Here is a 21,664-nt window from a genome sequence, read left to right as displayed (position 1 = left end):
CCGCTATGATAAGAAAGAGATAAGGTACTGGTAAGCCATGAGCCACGTGGCAAAGTATAGATTAATAGAAATGGGCTAAATATAAGAGTAAGAGCTAGACTATGGTAGGCCTGAGCTAATGGCCAAGCAGATTAAATAATTTAAGTGTCTTTGTGTTTATTTTATAAGTGGGTTGTTGGACTAACAGGGCTTGGCAGGGGCTGGAGAGGTTTCCAGCTTCACATTTCTCTGTGAAGTTCTGTACACAGAAGATTCCCTGGAGGCTCTGTCCTCTTAGGCAATCTCTTTATAAGTGGACTTTTTTTTCAAGTTCATTTGCATTTTTAAACCCTCAGCCTTTGGTGGATAGGGTCTTACCCTCAAGTCACCATTTCCATGGTTCCATCGCAGAGTGAAAAATATTCTTTTTAATGGTGCTAATCTTTTAACCATCAAGGCCACTTTGTCTGAAGCCACATTGTTCTATGCCTCAAATGCACCTATACTTCTAGACAAACTGGACACATTCTGCATGCTTCTGCTCTAGTTTTTGCTTTGAATTCACACTAGGAACCCGGCTTAGGGAGTGGAATGAAAGGCATGCCACAGCCTGCATGCTATAATGTCTTAAAACCTCTTCCACTAAAGAAACTGCACCATCACTTTTAAATCTAGCCTCACTCAACTTTCACAAGATGAGCAGAATGTAGCCAGATTCTTTGCCAGAATGAAGATGAATTTCCTGTAGCCCAGACCCTAGTACAATTCCATCCATCCCTCCAGAAACCTCATGGCCAGGGCCTTTGTGACCTGTATTTTCATTAGAACTGTGGTCATTTTATGACAATAGACTACTTTGGTCACAAGACACCTTGGGTACACCTGAGGCTCTTGGATTATCTGGTACTGCAAACGATATACAATAAAGGACTGAAGTCATGAGGACACATGATGCTTTCCTTTAGAGAGACATATAAATCAGATTAGGGACCTCGTATGAGGAAACACTTAATTCCCCAAAAAACTTTGTGTAACAATCAATAAACACACCTTTGCACAGCTGTTTGGGGGTTCAGTTAAGTTCATCAGAAAGGTTGTACCTTCCTGCTGCCACACAGGCCTTAAAATTTTATCGTGGAGTGACTTCCTTCTTCAACTGACTCACACAACACAGATCACCCTGACAAAAATCTCATTTATTTGGTTAATAGAGCAGTGTTAACCTACTGGAAAATGATATTTCAAAAATTCATTGACCATTCATAGAGTGAGTAGTCTAAGGGCCTTGTATATTTTTTTTAGAAGAAAGCTGAAGATAACATAGAACTGTCCCAAAAATGTTTAGTAGTGTATAAACATGTAGTCAGAATAACATTAAAATGCTACCCACATTTCAGACCTATAATGGTGGAAAATACAGTGAGGATGGAAATACCTCAGTTGTTTTGATAAAGGAAGGAAGAAAAAGATGAAAGGCCAGAAGATATCTTAGAGCCTGGTTGGCTTCTGAATCGGAGCTTGGAATAAAGCCTGGTATAAAGGCTGCTGACCCAGGAATTACCTCAGAGACCCACAGCTGGAGACCTGGGGAGTGAAGCAGAGAGCAGTGATGGGGTCAGTGTGAGGGTACATCCACTATATCCTGTCATTGACCCCCCTCAAGTGTCCTTTAAACCCCTCGGGAGTAGCAAAGGAACTACTCCAGAGCCATCTCCCCAAGGGATGGAAAAGTCAAGTTATGCTCTGTCCACTGCCCACAGAACAGAGCATGCTAGCTGCTTCATCAGCTCAGCTCTGTGCTTGTGTCTCTCAGGGGCTCCCACATTGCCACAGAGGAGGTGACCTCTTGGGAACATGGGAAAGACAGATGGACTAGCATCCGTATACCGCCGCCATATTACACTTGAGTGTGGCTGGTCATCCTGACAACTGGAATACAATAATCAACATGATGTCAAGCAGGGTGCAAGGGATGGCCAATAGAAGCACATTCAGGAAGCAACATTAGGACATTAGAAATGAATACAAAAATTCCATAATTCCCAACAAAGGCAAGTTGTTCAAGTCTCACTAGAAAACTTAAACATTAATTCTGAATTCTGATATTTACAAGAAATACATTGACCATAAGGGTACTGATGTGGCGGAAAAAGGGTAGGGAAAACTTCACCACCTGTAGCTATAGTTTTCCTGGTCCTGCCTGGCCCACGGTCAGGACCATCATTCCCATTTCCCCTAGCCTACTGGGGTGTCTTAACCCATCTTTTCCCACTGGGCTTCAGAGAAATTTTAAGAAGGATTAGAAGTCAACTTCCAAATGAAGAGATTGAGGCAGGGGAGGAGAGACCCGTTTGGTGCCACAAGGACTCACAGAGGTGGCCATTGGACCAGAGACTGTACATTGGGAGGACCAAGTTGACTTTCCCATTCTAGTGTAAAGAGGACTGATGAACTACTGGTTGTCAGAGGTCAGATGTTTCCATCACCACAGTCCATTGGGTCTCCATTTGCCCAGCTTTCTCCAGTCTGCTATCTTGGCACAAAGATGCCCGGCCACTACGTAAAAGAATAGCAGTAGGAGATTTTGGAGAAATTGTACTTACCACAGCAGCCTGATTGGGCTGAAGTTTGCTGATCTCTGCAGCGCCACAAATAAAGCCATACAACAGCATCCGTTATGTCACATGCCTCCGAAGTCCTTCTCAGCCCCACATTCTGAGAAATATGCAAGTCCACCTCAGACCATGTTCTGAGAGACTCAGGTCCACCTCAGACCATGTTCTGAGAGACTCAGGTCCATCTCAGACCATGTTCTGAGAGACTCAGGTCCACCTCAGACCATGTTCTGAGAGACTCAGGTCCATCTCAGACCATGTTCTGTGAGACACTCAGGTTCATCTCAGCCCCACATTCTGAGGGACATGCAAGTCTACCTCAGACCATGTTCTGAGAGACACTCAGGTTCATCTCAGTCTGCACTTTAAAAAAATGAGCAAAGGTGAACAGAAATATGCTGACCTTTCTGCCCCTCCATGACCTTTTGACCTCAACTTTGTTCCTGCTTTCTCCACACTGCTTTTCTGGCTGCCATGCAAGAAACATGTCATGGGTGCCATGCTGAATGAAAAAAGGAGTCACCCCCACAAAGGGCAGTACATTTCCTGGGCTCCCCTTTGCCTGCCATCCCCTACTTCTCCAATTTCCCATAAATATCCAGGATAGTTTCTTTCCGGTTAAAGCCATTTGTTCCATTGTAGACAGACATAAAAGAGACCACCCAAGCCTACAGTGAACATCGTCACCATTTGTCCAGAATTATGGACATTTCCTCTTTTTAAATTCATATACATTGTCTAATGCTTCCACAAGGATCACAGAGTTCTTTTAAGAGAGAGGGTGGTGGAGTAGGGGGAGGAGGAAGTATTCAGTCTGGCCACAAGAATGACTCTGTCATCCATGTTCTAGAAGCTACTTCCCCTGCAGACATGACAAAGGGTATTTTATGTCTGTTCAAATAAAAAACCTGGCACCCTCAGAGCTGAAAGGGGCGGACTTGTCCATTGTAGTCTCCCATTTCTGTCCCTTGGTGCTGTTTCCTAAACTCTGAGCTCCGCTTAAAAGTCACCATGCATTATTTTTTTAAATTTAATTGTATTATTATTATTTTGAAAAGTTGAAACAAAACAAAGTAAAATCCAGAGCTTGCAGCCCCGCTACAGACAACAATAGGAAGGGGTAGCAGAGGCTCCCAGAGATGACAACTGTTGGGGCCTTGCTGGGAAAATGTCACTGGGACACAGCCGCGGGCTCCAATCCTCTCCTCTTTTATTGGCACTTACAGGTCTGAGAGCGTGCTGAGAGAACTGTGGATTATTTAGAAGCTGACCGGGCTTGGTTTGATGAGAAGCCTTTATCGGGGGTTAGTTCCACTCTTGGTTGCTGTGAGGAAGAAGGAAGAAAATTCCATCTGCTGCCTCCTCCAGGAGGAGAAGGAGGAGGCTCAGGAAAGACACAAGGATTTTCCTCTGTTTGTTCCTGAAGCAGAGTGGATTCCACTTACCTTTCACCTAACCAAGGGAGAACGGTGGGCATTATCCCAAAGTACTTATTTAAGGAGACCTTCTGGGAGGTTTGTGGGGAATTGTGGGTAGAGATAACTGGGGGCGGGGGAGATTCTGGGGGAGTGGATAAACTGTGTTGTGTCTTGATCAGTATGGAAAGGGGGCTTATGAGTAAAGAGAGTCCCTTCTGTGGCTACTTCTAGAAAAAGCCGAAGGTCAGAAGATTATTTTTCTCTTCCAAATGCTGTCCTATCTTGATGAGAATAAGAAATGTTTTCTAGATAGAAAGGAAAGCCAAGACCGTCCATGGCTAGAGGCAGTTACCTGAAGGAAATTAGCTTTTCAGTGCTGGGGAGGGACCTGAGGGTCCTGCACAAGCTAAGATCCTGTTCCACTCCGTCAAAGTGTCCTGGCAAGGGGAGAAACCTTAGTGGTTCTTTAAAACCAAACAAGCAACAACAACAAAACCTCAAATCTTTAGAGTAAGCATGTGAAAAGGACAAACCCTATTGAGTGACGTGTCCAAAGTACACGATCAGTGTCCCTTAGACTGTCCAGGTCACACAAGGCAAAGATGAATGAGAAATGGGAAGAGACTGGAGTCTAGAAGCTATGAGGATTCAGTGCTGTGGAGCATCCTGAATGAGTGATAGACAGATTGGACCAACTATGAAAACCTGTGTGGGTCTGCAGCTTACCCAGCCAGGAATGCACCGAAGCTTTGTCCCTCACCACAGGCCTGTCTGCCACACTTGTCCCCAGCTTGGCACCATTGTGAGGTGATGGAACCTTTGGAAGTAAGGCAGGTCATTTGGGTTATACACTTGAAGATGTTAGGGCCCCAGCCCCCTCTTCCTCTCTTATTCTGCCCAGTCACAATGGCTGGCTCCCCTGTTATACGGCCTCCCAGAGTGACAGGGACCAACCCACTATGGACTGAAGGCGTGAACCAGAACAAACCTTTCCCCTTTATGTGTTAATTAGCTCAGCTATTGTGTGGCAGTAACAGAAAGAGAACCCACACAATGTATCAAGGAAAATGTTCAATGTAAGATGTCTCCACAAGCAGACAGTGGGTGAGGGGTTTATGGGAACTTTCAGTTCTGTGTCTGACTTTTCTAAAACTCTGAAGTTATTCCACAATAACAGTCCTGGAGCACTTGGCTTCTTAACTATTAGCCAAGGCATTGCCATACAAGCATTGGATGGTGATAGGCCTAGAACAACATGCCCAGGAGCAGCAAATGCAGAAGCAGACTCAGTGACTCTCAGAGCATCTTTTAATAGTCCCTTGAACTTTCGTTGCAGCTAAATGGTTTACTACAGAACAATCGGTTCCAGGGGTCTATTTCACAAGAAAAAGCAATAGTGGATGATAAATCTGAAAGAAACTGGAAAATAAAATTTGCAGCACTAAGCTCCCCACCATAGTTCACAGGATCACATGAGGATGATAAAGATGCAGGGCCCACTCAGAGGCTGCTGCCTTGCATCCTGCTGGTCTCTACAGGCAGTTGGAGCTGGCTGGGACCAGGATGGTGGCCTCTTGATGTGTTTGTTTCTTATCCAACAAAGACCTTTGGGCAAAAGTCAAAGTGCACCTTCCTCCTTAGGCACTGCCTGCCTCTGGATGCAGAGACCCAGAGAACACTCATTCACATAGAGGATGCACTTGGCTTTTAGTGTATTTGTACTGGTCCTGAGAAGACCCTACAGCAGCTCTTTGCTCTTGTCCAGAGTGGGGCACTAATAAAGCAGGGGAGGGATGGGCGCAAAGAGCTCACCCACCTGACACTCAGCGTGACTAGAGAGGCTCTTGGCTCCTGCATCGAAACACATCCCAATTCCCAGGCATTCCCACCGCCTTTTCTAAACATCAGTGCACAACAGGAACATCGATTCCCACCGCCTTTTCTAAACATCAGTGCACAACAGGAACATGGCACAGACCTCCGAAAGTCTCTGCCTTTGTGCTTGTGCTTTCAAAAGTCAGTTTCTAACTTGAGAAATCATGGTGCATCTGTTAAAAGAAAGTCAGAAGGTGCAGCCCTTTGCTATGGAGTCTGCTGTGACCCCCGCTTTGTGTAGGCCACAAGGGTGGCCCCTTGCAACGTCCATAAACCCCTACATAGCCGACTGTTTATTGCTTTTCTGATCATACCTTTCGCTCTTTCCTTTCCTACTCACTCTTGTCTGGTACACTGAATGGCTTGCTATTCCCCAAACAAACCAGGAATAGTACCACCTGAGGGCCTTTGCATCGGCCTTTTATCTTTCCTGAAGATCCCCCTACTTCAGATAATTGTATGTCTGTCAACTCCTTCAAGGATCTTTGGTAATTAAATATTTAAATGAATTAATATTTCACCTCATACTACATACTTCTATTCTCTAGTTCCCTCTTATTATGCATTAATTTTTGTGACATTCTATGAAATGTCTTTATATATTACACTTGTTATTTATCACTCATAATTATAAAACTGATGAAATTATACAAAACAAACTTTCTGTGTTTAGTGTGTTTGAATAGCTTTGCTCATGGTAGAAACTGAAAAATATTTTTAATGAGCAGGTAGATGATGGTTCACACAGGAGAAAAAGTTTGCCAAGACAAAGAAAAAAAGAGCCATGCAGTGTGTAAGGAGGTATATTTCAAACATGGGCTTAAATGCTAGCGAACCACAGTGTGGCATGCCACACCTCCTCCTTAGCAGGGAGCTGCCCCAGCTCTGCAGCTCTACACACTAACACAGTCTCCTGTGAGATGGATTTGGCTGCTAACCAAGAGACGAGACCGGTGTAAGTCTCCTGCCCATTGACTGACTTTAGGTAGCTCCCATTTTAGCCAAGAGTAGTAGACATGACCTTAAAGAACTAAAAACTACAGACACAGGTATACCTTTGACAAGTATTTCAGGCAAAGGAGAAATAGCCTTTCAATCTAGAGTTTCAGGTCAATAAGCAAAATACAACTAAATTTACCTAGTATCCAAGGCAATAAAAGCAAGATTGTGCTATTCTATGCTCCATTGTTTCTGTAAAATGATTAAAGACTATATATTACAAAGTTACTTAATAAGGTAGGTACACTAATATCTCATATCCTCAGATTGGGAAATCCCCATTATATAAACATTTACTCCAAGAAAATAGTCATAGTGTCCTTAAATAATTGAGCAACTACCAATGTTCATAAATGCTGCAGTCATAGTCTCAAAATTGAAAGATGATCTTTGCATCCACATGCACCTCAGTTTAGTACAATACACAGCCCACTGGAGAGACACAGGCAGGTGACCCCAACCCCTTCCCAGGGGCATGATTTGTAAGTGACAGTTAATCGTGTCAAGTGTTTTACACAAAAGAAACACATTTAAGATTTTAGGAGCTCCTTAATAGGGCATAGTGTGTGTGTGTGTGTGTGTGTGTGTGTGTGTGTGTGTGTGTGTGTGTGTGTGTCTGAGAAGACCTGTGGAGTTTAGAAGTGAATGCCACTTGTCAGTTTGGGGAGCATTGGAAGGATTCTGGATACAGCGATAGTCACAAATATGTTTTTTGTTTTGTTTTGTTTTTAATGCCAGGGCTGGTGAGTTGCCTGGCAAGACTGGCTTGCTATCAAACCCAATGACCTGTGTTTCACCCCTAGACTCCACTCAAGCAGGTGGTCCTCTGACCTCTACATGTGTGTCATGTCATATGACACATGCACCCACCTTCCACACACTATCAATGAATTTAATTTTTAAAACAGCTGAAAGAATTTACATAAATTTTTTAGCAGAACTGAAGAGGATTAATCAAAAGATGGTGCTGAGAAGATCTGAAAGTCTCCGAAGATGAGGATGTGAGGGAGAGGAAAAATTCCACACTCACTCTGCTCAGTTCTGTCCTCCCTCCCTTCCCAATCACAGGCAAAGACAACAAACAGCCAGGTTAGAAAGGGCCGGAAGTGTGAGAGGGAATGAGAAGAACGTTCAGAGAGTTTTGTGAAGTAGTATGGTGATGGTGGTACAAAAGCCGCATTCCAGCTCTTGCGGAAAACCATCAAGAGAGCTGGGACTCGAGGCGTTCAGATTAAATTGGATTGACAACCTAGATAATTTAGGCACCTGTCCTAGGCAAATGCCTTTTAGCTGTTTTCAGGTCTCTTGTTTATTCTTCTTAAATATTTAGGAAGCAAGCATGCATTTTTAATACTTCCCACAGAAAGGGGTACCAGGACTGCAGGAAGGGCTGAATCCTTTGCACATGTGTGTGTGTGTGTGTGTGTGTGTGTGTGTGTGTGTGTGTGTGTGTGAAGTGCATGCACAAGTGCTTGTGACTTCAGAAGTCAACAGCACCACCCCTGGAGCCCCAAATTCCACTTGTTATCACACAGAGAGAACAAATATCCAGTAGTCTTTTTGATCGCTTGCCCAGGCTCCAAAACGAACATGCCTTTGAAACAGAAGGCACATCTGGAAAAAATGACTTCCAGGCCCCAGCAGGCCCCACAGGCTGATGGGACCCTCTGAGGCAGTCAGCTGCCTGAGCTCACCAGGGCTGGGCACTGCCCACATCTTCAGGATTAGCCTCCATGAAGCAACCATTGAGAGTGCCCTCACAGCACTGAGCCCCTTGCTGTGGATATCGCTCTATATGCTGTGAATGTGTTATTGGAGAAAACTCCAGCTACAGGACTTTGTTGTTTAAAAGACAATATTTTGTCTCTTTCTGCTTTGGGGGTTTCAGGATTTAATTAATGAAATTTGGGGAGCCAGATACAATAAGTGACTCTAACACCTTTCTCTTCCCACCACTAATTGGTCCATGTCCCTGAGATGTATGGGTGATTAAAAGGGGGTGGCCACAAGGGGGGAAAATCACGAGCATGGTAACAGTCCAAACAATGTATCCTTTATGCAAATGAGGTATGCAGTCCCCTGCAGCAGAGGGAGTCCCACAGAGGCCATAGGAAGAGAAATCTGGGTAATCTTGTTCATCACTAATTTTAATTTTATACGTATCGTGTTTTACCTGTATATATGTCTATGCACCGCTTTCATGCCTGGTGCCCATGGAAGCCAGAGAGAGTGCCAGATCTTCTAAAACAGTAGTTATGGACTAGTCGGAGGTGCCATGAGGGTGCTGGGAACTGAATCCAGGTCCTCTGGAAGAGCAACAGTGCTCTTAACCACAGAGCTACCTCTCCAGGTCCTGCAGTGCTAATCTTGAATGTCACCTTGATGGGTATTGTTCCTCAGGCATTCCCCACTTTGTTCTGCAAGACAGAGTCTCTCACTGGCCTAGAACTCACTAAGTCGGCCTGGTTGGCTGGCCAGGAGGCCCAGTCATCCACCTGTCTCCACCTCCACAGCACTGAGATTCTAGGCACGTGCCACTGTGTCCGGCCTCTTTCCATGGTCCTTATGCTTGTGTGGCAAGTTCTTTACTCACTGAGCTGCATCCCCTAAACCAGCAGCCTATTGTCTCTGAAGAAATAAGCTGCCAGACTACAAGAAGAAGCCAAAGGGATGGGTGTGGAGGGTGACAGACACTAGGCAGGAGCCGGAGGCAGCCTAGAGGTGAGACAGGTGTGAACATGTCCCCTGTGTGACAGTTCTGTGGATTTTTCAGGAAAGAAAGTGGAGAAGGACACAGGGCTGTTTCTCTTCTCTCCTGTGTGAGCTTTAGGAGCTCCTGGTTCTCCTTCATTTTTCTTCTTTACTAATATTTAAGTATGAACACATCTGTAAGTTGGCAGAGGGCTGGTGCTTGCCTGTCACAGTTGTACATGTGCACGCGTGTATGTGTGTGTGTGCATGTGTATGTTCGTGTGTGTGTGTGTGTGTGTGTGTGTGTGTGTGTGTGTGTGTGTAGGCAGGACAAATCCATGTGGCTGGTACAATCAAGAGCTCACATCTTGATCCACAAGCATGAGGCAGAAAGAAAGGGGAGAGGGAGAGGGAGAGGGAGAGAGAGAGAGAGACTGGGCCTGACCCTGGCTTTTGAAACTTCAAGGCCTAACCCTAGAGACACGCTTCCTCCGACAAGGCTACACCTCCTAATTCTTCTACCCCTTTCAAACAGTTCCACTCCTTGGTGACCAAGCGTTCAAATATGCGAGCCTATGAAGGCCGTTCTTATCCAAACTGCCACATTCTCCTCCCTGGTCCCCATAGGTTTATAGCTATAGCACAGTGCAAAATGAATTCAATCCAACTTCAAAAGTCCCTGTAGTCTATCATAGTCTCAACACTGTTTAAAAGTCTCAAGTCCACAGTCTCTTTTGAGACTCATGGCAATGTGTGACCCCTGTAAAATAAAAATGCAGATCTCATACTTGCAGCACACAGTGGCACAGAACATACGCTAGTATTCCAAGAGGGAGGGAAGAGGGCATGGTGAGGAAATCATGGGCCAAAGTAAGACGAAAACACTCAGGGCAAACTCCAGATTCTACGTCTCCATGTCTGATGTCAAAGTCCTCTTCACATCTCCAACTCCTTTCAGCTTTGTTGACTGCCACACACTTCTCTCTCTTGGGCTGGTTCCACACCTGGAATGCAATTCTTCCTAGCAGGTATCTCACAGCTCTGGCATCTCCAATACCTTGGGGTCTCCAACAAAATTCAGTCTTCGCTGTCACAGTGTCACACAATGGCCTCTCTGAAACTCCATATAGGGACACCCCTGACACAGGCCCGGCCTCAGCAGCTTTCTGTAGACTCAGAAGGAGGAGATTCCTCAATTCCTTTCTTGTGTCCTGACTCTGTGTTTGTTTTTGAAGCAGGGTCTCTCACTGACCTGGAGTTCATCAAGTAGACTAGGCTTGCCAAGGTCCACCAGGGCTATCTTTGTTTCCTTAGTGCCGGGACTACAAGCATGTGTCACCACACCAGACCTTTTCCATGGCTTCTGGAGATGAGACTCAAGCCCCAAAGGCTTGCAAGGCAAGGGCTTTACCAGCTGAGCTAGCGTCCCAGCTGTGCTCCATTTCATCATTATGGATTTTCCCTTTCTTTGTCTGATGTCAGGCACCATCTCTAGGAAGAGTATGGCCTCCATCTCTGGACCAGCTTTGGTGAGTCGACTTTCATGTGCTCCTGATGTTCAAGAAACTCAGTTATTTTTCTGCTCTGATGCAGGCAGTTTGTCTAGCACATGCAGGTGAAGGTCTATGCTTATAGGGTGAGGAGGACCCTTGGCTGCCTACTCCACCATCCCTCCATGTTGCTGAAGCTTTACATCCTTTCAGCACCCTTGAGTCCTTTGGTCATGGCTTGCTTTCAGAAGCTATGTGGTATTCTCAGAGGATGACATTTAACTCTCCATTTCCTAATGAAGGTGTTTCTATTATTGAAATGTGGTACTTGGAGAACACAGTTTGTGGCATGTAAGAGAAAAGATCTATTGAACAAGTAAAAGTACTCAGACTAGTACAGAAAAAATGTTGATAAACTTTGCTTAATTATTAAAATTATTAGGCTTCCAAAGTGTCAGGGACAGAGTTACAGTGAATGGATGGAAAAGGAACTCTGCCAAGTCAACCATGTCCAGGATAGATTGAACAATGTATGAAAAAAGAAAAAAACAGTAAATATGCAACAAGAATAAGTGGTATCAATAAATCATCAGCAGAGGTAGGAAGACAAGTAATTTATAAACATGGGGATAAAAATGTTTTACCTCACAAGTGACTTGGAAAAGAAGTCTTGAAACAATAATGCTTTGATACTCAGGAGATGGTCAGCAATATTTTTTAAGGTTGATAACACTAATTGCTATGAAATGTGTAGAGAGAAAATAATTTCAATCTCCTATTTACTACTAGTTAGTTTAAATCAGTGTGACAGAACTATCAGGGACTCTGAAGATAATTAGTAAACTTGCAAACCTGTACAATCTGCAGAGCTACTTAGAGATAGATGAGGTAATCGGATGTGTGGGAATGCTCATTGTGGTGGCGACAAGTTGGAAACAAGCTTCATGTCCATCCATAGAGGACTAGAAAATAGAATGTCATGCGATCATGCAGTAGAACTTTACACAGCATAGGCATGAGTCAAATATATCTTTCTTCACTGATAAAGAGAACTCTAAAGCCAGTCAGGCTCTAGGGATGGAGTGGGGAGGTGAACAGACTCTGTGTAAGGTGAAAGGAGAAAGAGGACCCTGGGATAGCAGGGGAAAGGCAGAGATGAGGCAGGGAGATGGGAGAGAGAATGGGGTGGGGTAGCAGGCCAAACCAAGTATTACAAAAACACCATAAGAAAATCTGTTGCTCTGTATGCTAATTAAAAATAGATAAATATAAAGTAAATTTTTAAAAAGGATGAAAATCACATCTGATCTAATTCTACTTAATTCAAAGGGAAACAAAAAACATTACGTACATTTAATTGACAGATAGGTTGGATAGGAAGACATAGCTGTGTTAACAGCTGAACCTGTGAGGAGAATTGTGTTTTACAAGGAAGTCTGTGACTGAGCAGAAGAAAGCAGAGGGGGCTTCAGGGAGGGTTGCTAATTCGTATCCATCTAGCTCGTGAATACTTCCCTCATTCCCTGCTTTCCCAGAAAAGCCCAGCCCGCTTCTCCCACTGAAACCTCCAGTTACCTAGCAAAAGCCTGACACCCCGTCTTTGTTTATCTGCTCTCTGTTGGGGCAGTCCACTATTAAAGGGTTTGCTATCAAACTTTATATTCCAGGATGCCCTTCCTTGACCATTTATTTCTGCACTGGTCACCTTTCTGACATTGGCCTCTCTGGCTGACACCTGTCCTATCTCTCATTTCCCTCTGCGAAATAGACACTTGTCAACGACCAAGAAAAGGGAGGGTTTTGAAGCCTATAGGGCTTATTTAGTTATTTATTTATTATGCTGTACTGGGAGTTGAACCCAGAGCCTACCACAGGCTAGACAAGTGCTCTACCACTGTGCCACCGGCCCAGACTCAGGGCATGGAGGTTTTAGAATCCTGTGCCTGAAGAAGAGATACAGGGAAAAGCAAAGTTGTTCACTCTAAGTGTCTTACTTTATGGATTTTCATCCCTACATCAGAAGGGACCGACATACTGGGTGAGTTCCACTCTGTCTTCCTTGCTTTTTTTTTTTTTTTTTTTTTTATAATCAAGGGTAACTGAAGACTAGCTCACCAGCTGTGGATCAGGAATACCCATAAAGCATGTCTCTTGGTGATGTTGTTCCCCTTGTGGGATGCTTACAGCCACAGAACATGATCACCGTATTAATGGCACAGATTTATCACTATAAATGAACAGCCTTTTGAACACACTGCAGAGCTTGTGGGAAGAGGTATGTGTGGAGCTAGAGTGTGGAGATGGATGTGGCAAACAGCCGCTATCTCCAACTGAAAGACTAAGACAATTAGCAGAACCACCTCACCCTCAGAGCGTTCATGGATGAAGTTCATGAGGACCATCCACATCCCAGCATCCCGAGTGAGCTTGGGGCACAGGCACATTCAAATGAGAGCGATGGGCCACACATCCCAGGGCAAGATGCCTGAATCATTCCACCAGTCAATTGCCCCAAACTTCATGCTTTGTGAACTTTCTGCTTTTTATTGTGAACATATTTTAACATTAATAAAAAATATTTGAAAATTAATGAATGGGCCATTCACAATCTCATCCTGAAACAAATTTCTTTTTCCAGTTCTAGATGGCTTATAAAAAAACAAGCTGACACAGTTTTAGTGCTATTTATGAGTGTGCATGTCCATGAGTAAATAGCTCAGAACCCAGTCCCTGTGGCCACAGTTGATGGGGCACGCACATGGCAATATTGTTGTCTTCGGAGACAGAGGGAAGAGTAACATGGTGAAGCATGTGCTGTGCTATGGTTTGAGAGGAAACGACTTCTCCTGGAGGGGTGGGGTTTGGGATCTACAGCTGGGCACCGCTTTCAGGTGAATCTCTGATTCCTGATCCACCCAGCTGTGAACAAGCCCCTGTGGGCACAGTTATGAGCTGCTCCAACTGCTGTGCCTTCTCCACTGTGATTGGCCAAAATACCCTTGTTAGGTTGTTCCTATCAGGCATTCCGCCACAGCAGTGAAAAAAGCCTAAGTAATATGCTTTGGACCTTATGCTTTTGTAAGGGTGTGACCATAGTTGTATCCACTCATGTAGTAAGGGTCACACCAATAGCCTTATCTCTACCTGTCGAATGTGATGCCACCAGGTTGTCTGGAGAAAATAAAGAATCCAATACTTTCAATATTCCAGTGACTTCACTTGGGACATTCCAAGGTTCAAAACCACCTAAGAAAGTTGTGTGAGAGCAAAGAAATTGTCATTACTATCCTCTCCACAAAACAGAAGAATGATGTAGTCGATGATAGATTAAATTACCCTGCCAATGCCATAGTTTTACGTTCATTATTATCCCCAACCAAGTGAATTCATTGTCTGGTGTTGGTCCTTTCTGGGTTTTGGCAATGAGTGGAATTTGGAAATGAGTGGAATTCCCAGAAACAAATCTGCCCGTCACAGCCATGGTTTCAGCCACAGCAGGTATCTCACAGTTCACAAAAAGCTGAACCCAATCTAAGTCGAAACACCAAGAGGGCCAGTGTCTTAATTCATTTGTCGCAAAGTTTGCAAGGGACCTCTTCAAACCAGTTAACAATTAGAAAGTGACATCCCTTCCTGTTAGCCAGTTAATGAATGGCTTCTTTTGTATAGAGATGGTGTTGAGCTTTAATCTCGTCCCCAAAGAGCTCCGAAAGAATCGGAGAAAGATGTTCTACGCACATGAGCTAAGTAAGGATAGCCATCTTGTTTCCCACACTCAGGCAGTTTGAGTCACATGATAGCTAGTTGTATCTACCTTCCAATCTTTAGTTGTCCACTCCTTCCCAAACATCTTCATTTCTACGTTTTTTTTTTGTTTGTTTGTTTGTTTTGTTTTTTTTTTTTTTTAGCTAACTGGTATTTGTAATTGACTCTTGCTTGAATTAACTGTCTCTGTCAGTCTATGGAGTTCAGCCCTGGAATGCAGGATGTTTACTTTCAGGGTCTGTGATAGATAGTGTTCAGCATTGGCTCAGGTGAGGATGCTCCTGGGGTGAGACAGGCAGGAACACAGATGCCACGAGACATTTCTTGACTGAATCCTCTCTCTCTCTCTCTCTCTCTCTCTCTCTCTCTCTCTCTGTGTGTGTGTGTGTGTGTGTGTGTGTATGTGTGTGAGTGTGTGGTGTATGTATGTGTCTGAGAGACAGACAGAGAGACAGGCAGACAGGGAGAGAGAACACATGTGCCATGGTGTACCTGTGGTACCAAAGGCCAACTTTATGTGTTGTTTTTATCTTCTGCCTTGTTTGAGCCAGGGTCTCTTTGTCATTCACTGCTATATACACCAGGCTAGCTTGCCCATGAGCTTCTGGAATTCTGTATCTTCATGTCCTGTCACCCCATGGGAGCACTGGACTTTCAGATGTGCGTCGCCACACCCAGCTTTACGTGGTTCTGGGAATTTGAAAACAGGACCCCACGCCCACAAGCACTTTACCCACTAAGCCATCTCCCCATCCCCATGAAAGTTCTAAATAGCAAGTGGGGGTGGTCTTGTTCTAAATCTCCCAGTGCACACGTGCAGTCTCTGAGCTAAGTCACGTAGTCTGAAAGCAGAAGAACTGACTGCTAAGGGATTCATCAGCTCGTCCGAATGCTTCCCACCAAATCTATACCAAATGGGTGAAGCTCACAGTCATACCATAGCCGCTAGCCAGAGACACACTTAAGAAGGAGGTGAAGATGATGTTTGGATGATTTACTTTGAAGAAGTCAGAAACTGATTCTATTTCCTTTTCAGCTTCAGAGGGAACAGTGACAATCATGTCCCAGTAAGACTTCTCGACTGGTGCCACAGCTGGACCCCATTCTGAGCAGGGTCCTGCATGACCTTGGTAGACAAAATGAGCCAAGTACAGGATTAGCTCAGAGGGTGATTTCCTGCTCCAAATACCATTAGCCCCCATTTCAGGCCTTTGCAAACAGCACTTAGGGCCTTTCTGAGCCATTAGAAGGCTTTTTAGGCCCAAGCATGAAGCAGACAGTAGTCATTGCTATAAATCCCAGGGATGAGCTGGCTGCATTAGGACCCAAATTACAGGCTTGGGGAAACTATTTGCTAAGAATCCTGCTAACACATACTGTTGGTTGGACAGAACCTCAGGAACTTTAATCTAATTATGATAAAAGCACATTCCTGAGGGGAACGAGGGTCTGAGAGCAGAGCTGGTTGGCTTTCTTTGAACAAGGCAAAAGAATTCTGTGATTGCTTTATTGGCCTAGTAAAAATCGAGTCAATACAGAAGTCAATGATAGCCTGCTTCTGGTCAGAGAACCCAGGAGCCACTGTGCTGCCGAGTTATCTCTGAAGAATGTCTGCTTGTTGAAGGAGAGAAGCGGGCACCCGTGACTGCTCCTTCCAACAAATCAGGCAAGAATGGAGTGTAAAGAAGCAGCATTTTTCCTAACACAGCTTCATCCTGCTTAAAAAGTTAATTGAACCCAAATGTGTTAAACCGTGTATAAGTGCACATTTCCAAACAGTTAGAGAAAATGTCACATTAGTAGTCCCCGTAGGCATGGACACACGGACTGCAGTTCATCAAAACTGAGCTGCTGGTTAAAAACATGGACTCCGAGGTGGGGAAGGAGAGCCAAGAGAAGCACAAACTGGAAAGGGCTCAGCCCCTGGCCGTCACACGGCTCTGGCATTGGAGAGATACTGGTGTCGATCCTAATCAGTTCTCACTGATGTATCCAAGGACATGTCAGATATGTTTAAATTGTTCTTCTTGACTATGGAGCCAATGTTACACTCTGTTTCCTTTCTCCTTGTAGCTGCAGAAGAAAAGAAAAGAAAAAAAATGTGAGAAGGAGAAACTTGTCCTTCCGGCACTTCCTGGAGTCACACGACTAAATGACACCAAGAGTACAAGTTTCTGACACAGTTGGTCGCAGCCCAGTTTCTTCACAGCATGGCTTGGAGTCCCAGGCCATCTGTGATGGCTCCTGAAGCAGGAATGATTTGGAAAGGTTAGGTGAGGAAGTGATCAGGCCTGAATGAATGAATGAAACCGTGGCTGCTGCCGCATGGGAGTATGGGATGTACTTGCTCTGACCTTCAGGCTAGGGTTTCCCCGAGGTTAGGTTCCATCCAGGGTGTAGAGACTCCTAAGCCAGGCACCTCAGGCTCATGGCAATGCAGGACAAGGGCTCTGTGTCCCCATCCCCTTCCTTCACCATGCCTTATGTCATGGGCCCTGGGGAAAATGACAGTCCTTCTGTCGTTCTTTGTATGCTCTTCAGGACATTCTGCCCCTTGGTTGGTGGTCTCTGGCCTCGCGCTAGCATCCATCAGAACACATGCATTTTTACTGCTTCTGCATACTAGTGGATCCTCTTTCTGTCCCTACACCACAATTAATTTCATTCTGCTAAAAAGCCAATTGAACCCAACCATGACTGACTTCATGGTCTTGATGGAAGAAGAAAGCCACATTTTCCTGGACCTCAGTTCACCACATCAGCTGCTTTCAACGGCCAGGAATGTACTTGAAAGTTGTCTTAGTCTATTTTCTGTGTCTGGAATAAAATAGCCCACACTGAGAAATTCATAAGGAAAGAGAAAGATTTCTTGAACTCCTGGCTCTAGAGGCCAGGAAATCTGCAAGTGTGGCACCATCGTCTCAAAGGGCTTCCTCTGGGAGTCTCCATGCTACATCATCGCACAGCAGGAGAAACATCACCTTACAAGAGAGAAAGCCACAGAAACCAGCATGCATGGGGCACCACTTGAAGGGCCCACCACCACTCTGCACTGTTATATAATGGAAGCAAATGGCAACATGAGCCTTGTCTGAGACATACCACACCCAAACCACAACAAAATTCAGCCCTCCTTTCCCCACCGGAGAAAGCCTTGCTTCTTGCTGGGGAAACGTCTCAAGCTGAGTTTATTTGTGGGAAATAAGAGATGCCAAGTAGAATCACAAAAGACAAATCTGGTAGTGGTCTCATGCATCTTGGAGTCTTTTGTTGGACTTTCTAACCTACTCCACGACTTGTCAGTGTTTCCTATTCCGGAATCACAGTGGTCTTAGGAGATTTATAACGTATCTTATTGTCTGGTAAACAAATTCTGCTCTCTCATGCCCTTCCATTCCCTTGTTGGTTTTGTTTGTTTGCAGTTTACTAAGCTATGGTTTTATGGTTGCTTCTGCATAGAAACCTTAGTACCAGCATTCCTCCATCGAAAGATACTTGCTAGTATTCTGATTGGAGTGGCCAGACTTTGGACTCAACTTCATCTCAGAACATTCAGCCTCTGACTTTACCACTGCCAACCACTGAACCCTAGGCTATTAGTTTCCTCGGGTTGCTAGAATAAACTTCATTAATTAGGCAATTTAAAGCAGAAATTGATTCACAATGGTTCTGAAGGTGAGACATCCCCAATCAAGGTATTAGAAGACCTCCCTTCTCCCTTCCCCAGAACATTCCCAATTTCCTTTAGACTTCAGTGATTGCCTGTGGCCCTTCCCAGCATTCCACTTCCCCCCTCAGCCCAGGATCACTTGATGCTCTCCCCATGAGCACAGCTGCTACATCTTTACTTGGGCTTCTAAGGACCCTGGCCATTAGGTTTCCCACCCACCACCCCCCCATCTACTACAACCTCCTGGTATCCAATCACAGTTGCAGAACCCTTCTTTATAAAATCAAAGCCCTCTGTGAAAGTCTACACTGGTATGACTCTGGGAGGGTTGCTGTGCGAGCCAGGGCTGTCTTTCTGTCAGTTACCTGTGGCAGAGAACTAGGCAGAGCCAGGCTGAGCCTTCTGCCTGCTTCTGCTCCTACCTGCACTGTTGTGATGATAACAGGTATCTTCTCAGACTCAGCATCTTCCCACAGGAGCTGCTCTTAGTGTCCTCGAAGTTCCAAACATTCCAGCCCGTGACTCTATAATTAGTAGATCTCCTGTGGACATCACTTTCTTCCTTTTGGGGTGGGGATTGTATTACCTTTCTCATTGATTCACGATATTCTCCTCGCCTCTTTTGCATAGTATCTTCCAAGTGGTCAGTCATGTCAAGATGAAGCCGAATCTCTCCTTTCCCACCCACAGCTGTCAGAGGTGAATTGAAGTGGACCATGAACGCAAGCTTTGTACTCTCTATGAGGAGTTCATGGCCACAGAAATAGCTGCTAATGTTCTAGATGAAAGGTGGAAAGGTTGTGTGGTCTGATCAGTGGCAGGAATGACAGACATGGTTTTCCTGGGAAGCAAGGTGTCATGACCCACAGCAGAGGACACCTGCTGTTGAGTAATGGGCATTCTTGTTCTATATTGAGAGTCAGGCTGATCCAAGGCTTTCTGAGAAGCCCTGATGAAAGAACAAAAGGAATGTTAGTTCTGTGTCCTTGCATAGGGGAAGACTTGGCAAGGTCTGGTCTGACCCTGGGGCCAGGGCCTTGAAGGAGTTAAGGTTTTTGGTTCCTGGGAACTTGGCTTATCCCCTGAAGAGACTAGATTTATGAGTGCCAAGGCCATTGTGTGTTCAGTCTCTGAAAGCCTTGAGATATTCTGTGTTTCTCTTCTACAACATTGTTTGATTAGCTTTCTACTGACCATGTCCCATTTCTCCCCTAAAAACTGCACATAAGATGCTACACTTCTTAATAGGCTTGCTTGGCATAGTCATAGCTTTGCAAGACCTCCAAGCCCCAGATTGTCTGTCTTCTTTACCTTCTCATCTCCTGGCCACCTCCCCTTTCAGACTCCATCACTGAAGAATGACCTGCTGATCAGGGTCAGTTAGAGACCAAAGAGAGTAGGGGAGAGGAAGCACAAGTCTATTTACAGATGCATTGTTCATGCCAATCTGAGTGTTCTCAAACTGGTTGTTGTCATAATAGGAAAGAAGGATATTCCTGGACTGACAGACAGTGCTATGATTCAGTGATGGGGGCCAAAAGACCAAGCAGAATCCAAAAGCTTACATATTTCTCTAAAGAAGACAATGTCCACTAATATGTCATCAGAAAGCCCTTAAACAAAGAAGGTAAGAAGCCTGGGTCCAAAGCACCCAAGATTCAGCATCCTGTCATTCTACACGTTCTGTAGCACAAAGGTCAACCTATTGCTCTGAAGAAACAATGCACTAAGAAAAACAAGAAGGAATAGAATATGCTAATGTTTGGGCCAAGATAATGGAGGAAGCAAAAAAAAAAAAAAATTGCAAGACAGGGTTTCTCTGTGTAGCTTTGCACCTTTCCTGGAATTTACTTGGTAGCCCAGGCTGGCCTCGAACTCACAAAGATCCACCTGCCTCTGCCTCCTGAGTGCTGGGACTAAAGGTGCGCGCCACCACTGCCTGGTTAGCTTCTGTTTCTGAGTCTGGTTAAAAATAAGCATTTGACAGTAACAAATAAATTAACCAGGCCTTGAATCTCAATAAAATAAGATAAAATAAAATAAAATAAAATAAAATGAAGCTTTTGGGCCAGTAAGATGGTTCTGCCTGTTGTTGTATGACACTGTTCTTGGGAAGATCTGAACAAATGTGTTCTCACTTCAGATGAGAGACCAAAGTCCACAGGCCACCAAAGTCCACTCAGTGAATCAATGAGTTTATTGGGGTTATGTATGGAGTATGGATGAGGGGCTAGTTACAGGAGCTGAAATGACTCCAAGACAACTGCATCACCAAGGTCCACCCCAGCAAGGTGATAGCTCATGAGAGCTGGAAACCTGAACTGCACTGTCCAGCCTGTAGGCAGCTCAACAGGTTGAAAGAGTGTCTCTCTCTGGTCTATCAGGTGCTATAAACCTCTTCCTTGTAGCTCAGCTGATCTTTGCTTCTTGTAGGTGGATAGCTAGTTCAACTTGTCTAAGAGTATCTCTCTATATAATCTTTACAATTTATGTGCACTTGTGGGAGGAACACTCTAGTGCATGCCATCAGTTTCAGGGACTTCCTAAAGATTTTGAGTTGTTTCCTTTCTGAGCTTAAGGAGCTTACCTGCAGGATACCCTAGGGTATCTTATGTTTTAATAATGATCTTCCCTCCAAGATGTATGGCTTTGTCATGGAGAAAATTGCTAGGCACCAGAGATGAAGGCACCATCTGACAAGCCTTATGACCTGAGTTAGATCCCTAACCCCACATGGTTGAAAGAGAGAACCAACTCCCACCGGTTGTCCTCTGACCTTCACACGTGTACCATTGTATGTGTGTGTCTCCCAATAAGTAGATACATATGAAATAACTAAAAAATATTTTTTCTACTACAGCTATTTAAGCTGTTGGTGTGTGAGAATGCTCCCCTTGTTCAGTATTTGTCGTTCAATTACTCTCAAACTGCAAAAGATATGTAGTTTCATTTAATTGTCAATTTTCTTTTATGGCTGTTGTTTTTACTACTATAATAAAGGTCTAAAAATGCCTGATTGAAATAAGAATTAAAAATCCATTATATTTATAGATTGGATTTTTGAGACAATCATAAGAACTCGGTAAGTTCAAATTGTTTTGTGAATTTTAGTTTTTGGAATTTTGTGCATCACATATACTGTATGTTTTTATAATTGTACAT

The 21,664-nt window shown here is 44.4% G+C and overlaps 1 pseudogene; it reads left to right on the top strand.

The window, feature by feature from the left end:
• Positions 1–19,160: 19,160 nt before the first annotated feature.
• Positions 19,161–20,295, top strand: LOC118588281 (annotated as a pseudogene).
• The last annotated feature ends 1,369 nt before the right edge of the window (positions 20,296–21,664 follow it).

The sequence above is a fragment of the Onychomys torridus genome, chromosome 8 (assembly GCF_903995425.1).
Source record: "Onychomys torridus chromosome 8, mOncTor1.1, whole genome shotgun sequence".
NCBI lineage: Eukaryota > Metazoa > Chordata > Mammalia > Rodentia > Cricetidae > Onychomys > Onychomys torridus.
This window is presented reverse-complemented; position numbering and strand designations above follow the sequence as displayed.